The sequence below is a fragment of the Glycine soja genome, chromosome 9 (genome assembly GCF_004193775.1).
Source record: "Glycine soja cultivar W05 chromosome 9, ASM419377v2, whole genome shotgun sequence".
NCBI lineage: Eukaryota > Viridiplantae > Streptophyta > Magnoliopsida > Fabales > Fabaceae > Glycine > Glycine soja.
Window position 1 is genome coordinate 23,044,660 of NC_041010.1, and position 6,342 is coordinate 23,051,001.

The window sequence follows — 6,342 nt, forward strand, 5'->3', positions numbered from 1 at the left end:
TTCTGATTCTGAGCATTCTGATTTTTCACATTCTGAGAACATGGCACAACCTCCACCTCGTGAGAGGACTCTAAGGGAAATGGACGCACCTAATTTCACCTACGAAAGCTTGTGCATCCAATACCCTGATGAGGATGTCCCATATGTTCTTAAAACTGGACTGATTCATTTGCTTCCAAAGTTTCATGGCCTTGCAGGTGAAGACCCGCACAAACATTTGAAAGAATTTCACATTGTCTGCTCCACCATGAAACCCCCAGATGTCCAAGAGGATCACATATTTCTGAAGGCTTTTCCTCATTCATTAGAGGGAGTGGCAAAGGACTGGCTGTATTACCTTGCTCCAAGGTCCATCACGAGTTGGGATGACCTTAAGAGAGTATTCTTAGAAAAAATTTCCCTGCTTCCAGGACCACAGCCATCAGGAAGGATATCTCAGGTATTAGACAACTCAGTGGAGAGAGCCTGTATGAGTACTGAGAGAGATTTAAGAAACTATGTGCCAGTTGCCCCCACCATCAGATTTCAGAACAGCTTCTTCTCCAATATTTTTATGAAGGACTCAGTAATATGGAGAGAAGTATGATAGATGCTGCCAGTGGTGGAGCCCTTGGAGACATGACTCCTGCTGAAGCCAGAAATTTAATTGAGAAGATGGCCTCCAACTCCCAGCAGTTTAGTGCCAGAAATGATGCCATAGTCATCAGAGGAGTGCATGAGGTAGCTACAAACCCATCTGCATCATCTGAAACTAAGAAGCTTGAAGGCAAACTGGATGCGTTGGTCAACTTGGTAACCCAGCTGGCCTTGAATCAGAAATCTGTACCTGTCGCAAGGGTTTGTGGTTTGTGCTCCTCTGCTGACCACCATACAGACCTTTGCCCTTCCATGCAGCAACCTGGAGCAATTGAGCAGCCTGAAGCTTATGCTGCAAATATTTACAATAGACCTCCTCAACCTCAGCAGCAAAATCAACCATAGCAGAGCAATTATGACCTTTCCAGCAACAGATACAACCCTGGATGGAGGAATCACCCTAACCTCAGATGGTCCAGCCCTCAGCAACAACAACAGCAGCCTGCTCCTTCCTTCCAAAATGCTGCTGGCCCAAGCAGACCATACATTCCTCCACCAATCCAACAACAGCAACAACCCCAGAAACAACCAACAGTTGAGGCCCCTCCACAACCTTCCCTCGAAGAACTTGTGAGGCAAATGACTATGCAGAACATGCAGTTTTTGCAAGAGACCAGAGCCTCCATTCAGAGCTTAACCAATCAGATGGGACAATTAGCTACCCAATTGAATCAACAACAGTCCCAGAATTATGACAAGCTGCCTTCTCAAGCTGTCCAAAATCCCAAAAATGTCAGTGCCATTTCATTGAGGTCGGGAAAGTAGTGTCAAGGACCTCAACCCGTAGCACCTTCCTCATCTGCAAATGAACCTGCCAAACTTCACTCTATTCCAGAAAAAGGTGATGACAAAAATCTACCTAACAATTTCTGTGCAAGTGAATCTTCTTCCACAGGTAATTCTGATTTGCAGAAGCAGCACACTCCCCCTCTTCCATTCCCTCCAAGAGCAATTTCCAACAAAAAAAATGGAAGAGGCAGAGAAAGAGATCTTGGAAACATTTAGAAAAGTAGAGGTAAACATACCTCTGTTGGATGCGATAAAGCAAATTCCAAGATATGCCAAATTCTTGAAGGAGTTGTGCACTAATAAGCGGAAGCTTAAAGGAAGTGAACGAATTAGCATGGGCAAAAATGTCTCCGCATTGATTGGTAAATCTGTTCCTCAAATTCCTGAAAAATGCAAAGATCCAGGTACATTCAGCATACCTTGTATTATAGGGAATAGTAAGTTTGACAATGCCATGCTAGATTTAGGAGCCTCTGTTAGTGTTATGCCTCTGTCCATTTTTAATTCTCTATCTCTAGGTCCCTTGCAGTCAACTGATGTGGTAATTCATTTAGCTAATAGAAGTGTTGCCTATCCTGTTGGTTTCATAGAAGATGTCTTAGTTAGAGTTGGTGAACTGATTTTCCCTGTTGATTTTTATATCTTGAATATGGAAGATGGATTTTCTCAAGGATCAGTTCCCATCATTCTAGGCAGACCCTTTATGAAAACTACTAGAACTAAGATAGATGTTTATGCAGGCACACTGTCCATGGAGTTTGGTGATATAACTGTTCATTTTAATATTCTGGATGCTATGAAATACCCATCTGAAGATCTTTCTGTATTTCGTGCTGAAATAATTGACCATGTTGTTGATGAATACATGACTGATCTTTATTCTAATCTGCATGCCTCTCACTCTTCATGCATTGAGTCTGAAATTGTACTTGATCATATGTCTGAATTTGATGCTGAGAGTGAATCTGAGAGTGATATTGATTGCAAGCCTGGTGGTGGTGTTTTACCTCTTGAGATTGATTTTATAGAGTCAGATAGGACTAACCATGTTTCAGGAAGTACACATACCTCTGACTTTCTTTATGAGGTAAAGGCTGAGACACCATCTCCTTCTACCACTGTCCAGCCGACCACACCAGAATTGAAGCCTCTGCCATCAAATTTAAAATACGCTTACTTGGATGATAGCAAGAGTTTTCCAGTGATTATATCTGCCTCCCTTGCTGATGAGCAAGAGGAGAAGTTGTTGTCAGTTCTCAAGAAGCATAAGAAGGCTATAGGCTGGACCCTGGCGGACATTCCGGGTATTAGCCCATCCACATGTATGCATTGAATAAATTTAGAGGATGGAGCTAAACCAATAAGACAGCCACAGAGAAGACTCAACCTGGTGATTCTTGATGTAGTGAAGAAGGAGATAACCAAGCTTTTGCAAGCTGGAATCATTTATCCTATCTCCGACAGCCAATGGGTGAGTCCCGTCCAGGTAGTCCCGAAAAAGACTGGCCTCACAGTGATAAAAAATGAGAAGGAGGAGCTGATTCCTACTCGGGTGCAGAACAGTTGAAGAGTCTGCATTGACTATAGGAGGCTGAACCAGGTTACCAAAAAGGACCATTTTCCCCTGCCATTCATTGACCAGATGCTTGAACGCCTGGCAGGTAAATCCCACTACTGTTTCCTTGATGGTTTTTCTGGTTATATGCAAATTACTATTGCTCCTGAGGATCAGGAAAAGACCACATTCACCTGCCCCTTCAGCACTTTTGCTTATAGGAGGATGCCTTTCGGCCTGTGCAATGCCCTTGGAACCTTCCAGCGGTGCATGATTAGTATTTTCAGTGATTTTTTAGAAAATTGCATAGAGGTGTTTATGGATGATTTCACTGTATATGGATCCTCTTTTGATGGTTGTTTGAATAGTTTGGAAAAAGTTTTGAATAGATGCATTGAAACTAACCTTGTTCTAAATTTTGAAAAATGTCATTTTATGGTTGAGCAAGGTATAGTTTTAGGCCACATTATTTCCAATAAGGGTATTGAAGTAGATCCTGCAAAAATTTCTGTTATTTCACAATTGCCTTACCCCTCTTGTGTGCGAGAGGTGCGATCTTTTCTTGGTCATGCAGGATTCTACAGGCGCTTTATAAGGGATTTTAGCAAAGTAGCCCTTCCATTGTCCAACTTGTTGCAAAAGGAGGTGGAGTTTGACTTTAATGACAGATGCAAAGAGGCTTTTGATTGCCTCAAAAGAGCGTTGACTACCACCCCCATCATCCAGGCACCCGATTGGACAGCCCCTTTTGAGCTTATGTGTGATGCATCAAATTATGCATTGGGGGCTGTCCTTGCTCAGAAAATTGATAAATTGCCCAGGGTGATATATTATGCTTCTAGGACTTTAGATGCTGCCCAAGCAAATTATACTACTACTGAGAAAGAGCTTCTAGCCATAGTTTTTGCTCTTGAAAAATTTCGATCTTATTTGCTTGGTACTCGCATTATTGTTTATACTGACCATGCAGCTCTAAAGTACTTGTTGAAGAAGGCTGATTCTAAGCCTAGGTTGATCCGATGGATGCTCTGGCTCCAAGAGTTTGACTTGGAGATCCGTGATAGGAGCGGAGCACAAAATCTAGTTGCTGATCATTTGAAGCGAATCGAACGTGTCTCTGATGCAGATTCACCTATTCGGGATGATTTCCCGGATGATCATTTGTATATATTGTATAGTATTTCTGACTCTCTTTCTACTCCCTGGTTTGCTAACATTGTCAATTATTTAGTTGCCTCTGTTTTTCCTCCCTTAGCATCTAAGACCCAAAAAGATAAAATTAAAAGTGATGCTAAGCATTTTATTTGGGATGACCCCTACTTGTGGAAATTGTGCAGTGATCAGGTCATTAGACGGTGCATTCCAGATCATGAGACTGACTCAGTCCTGCAGTTCTGTCATTCTTCCGCACCGAGAGGTCATCTGGGTGTTCAAAGGACAGCTCGCAAAGTGCTTGATTGTGGTTTTTATTGGCCCACCATCTTTAAAGATGCGTGGAAGATCTGCAGCACTTGTGAGCAGTGTCAGAGAGCAGGAAATACACTTACATGGCGACAACAAATGCCTTAGCAACCTATGCTATTCTGTGAGGTGTTTGATGATTGGGGTATTGATTTCATGGGTCCTTTTCCTGTCTCTTTTGGTTATGTTTATATTCTCCTTGCAGTTGATTATGTTTCAAAATGGGTAGAAGCCAAGCCCACTAGAACTAATGATGCTAAAGTTGTCGCAGACTTTGTCAGGTCTAATCTGTTTTGCAGGTTTGGAGTACCTAAAGCAATTGTTAGTGATCAAGGAACCCATTTTTGCAACAGGACAATGCATGCCCTGCTTAAAAAGTACGGGGTGGTACACAGGGTATCCACACCATACCACCCCCAGACCAATGGACAGGCAGAAATTTCTAACCGAGAAATCAAGCGAATTTTAGAGAAGATTGTGCAGCCAAGCAGGAAAGATTGGAGTACCAGGCTTGATGATGCTCTCTGGGCACATCGGACTGCCTACAAAGCACCCATAGGAATTTCTCCTTATCGGGTTGTCTTTGGAAAGGCATGTCATCTTCCAGTGGAAATTGAGCACAAAGCTTACTGGGCAATGAAGACTTGCAACTTCTCTATGGACCAAGCTGGTGAGGAAAGGAAGTTGCAACTGAGTGAGTTAGATGAAATCCGCCTAGAAGCCTACGAGAATGCCAAGTTCTACAAAGAAAAGACCAAGAAGTTCCATGATAGCATGATAGTTAAAAAAGACTTCGTGGTTGGGCAAAAAGTGTTATTGTATAATTCTAGGCTTGGACTCATGAGTGGTAAGTTGAGGTCTAAGTGGATTGGTCCTTTTGTTGTTACTAATGTTTTTCCTTATGGTACAGTTGAGATCAAAAGCGACTCCACAAACAAGAGCTTCAAGGTCAACGGACATCGACTTAAGCCATTCCTCACGAACCCTTCTTTAGTGGACGTAGTGGTGGAAGAGACTTCCTTACTCCACCCTACTCTTCCTCCACCATGACTTAGGGAGTTTCTTTTTCTTTTCCTATCTCCTTCTTTGCTTTTATTACACTTGTCCGATTCTCTTTGATGATTTAATTGTTTTTAATCTTTTAATTGTGCTACATTGAGGACAATGTGTTGTTTAAGTATGGGGGGGGGGGGGAGTGTTCTTTGATTTTGCTAGTTTTGTTGGTTTTGTTAATTTGTTAGTTGTGTTAATTTGTTAATGTTGTTAGTTTCGTCGGATTTTTAGTTTAATATTTTGGGTCAATTTTGTGTGCTCGTACGACTTTGCATGCTTTTCTTTGAATTATAGGATATGTTCAAGAAATGGGTAATTGTTTTGAAAATAAAAGTTCTTGACATTTTGTGACTTGAAATCCTTGATTCTTCTCTACATGTCATGATAGTTTTGAAAGCTCAATTTGAAAGTGATGATTTTACCTTTGTGAGAATTTGAGCCATCCATCATCATAATCATTTGGTGTGTTTTGCCCCATTGATTGCTTGCACAATAGCCTTGGCTTGATTCTTGTTGATGCGTCCTAATTCACATGCATATTTGGAAATGATTAAGGCAATTTTGTTCTTATAAGCTTCTAGCCAAATGGACTTACCTTGAATTAATTCCTTTGATAGCCCTTTTGAGCCTTGTTTCCCTTTCCTTGTTTTGAAGCTCACTACAAGCCTTAAGTGAAAAACCATGATATCACCATATCCTTAAGGAATTTTGGAGCTTTGGAATTGTTTTGGGAATAAGTGTGGGGGGTTTTTGTTTCATTGGACAACTTGTTTTGTTGGCTATGCTTCATGATGTATTTTGGGCCATACTTGATGTACATTGTATATTGGTTAAATGTTGGACATGCT

At 41.5% G+C, this 6,342-nt stretch overlaps 1 non-coding gene across 1 annotated transcript; it reads right to left on the reverse strand.

Annotated features, from left to right (window-relative positions):
* Positions 1-417: 417 nt before the first annotated feature.
* On the reverse strand, positions 418-524 carry LOC114369013. Its single transcript, XR_003657476.1, has one exon. It is a non-coding gene; the product is annotated as a small nucleolar RNA R71 (small nucleolar RNA).
* Positions 525-6,342: the final 5,818 nt, after the last annotated feature.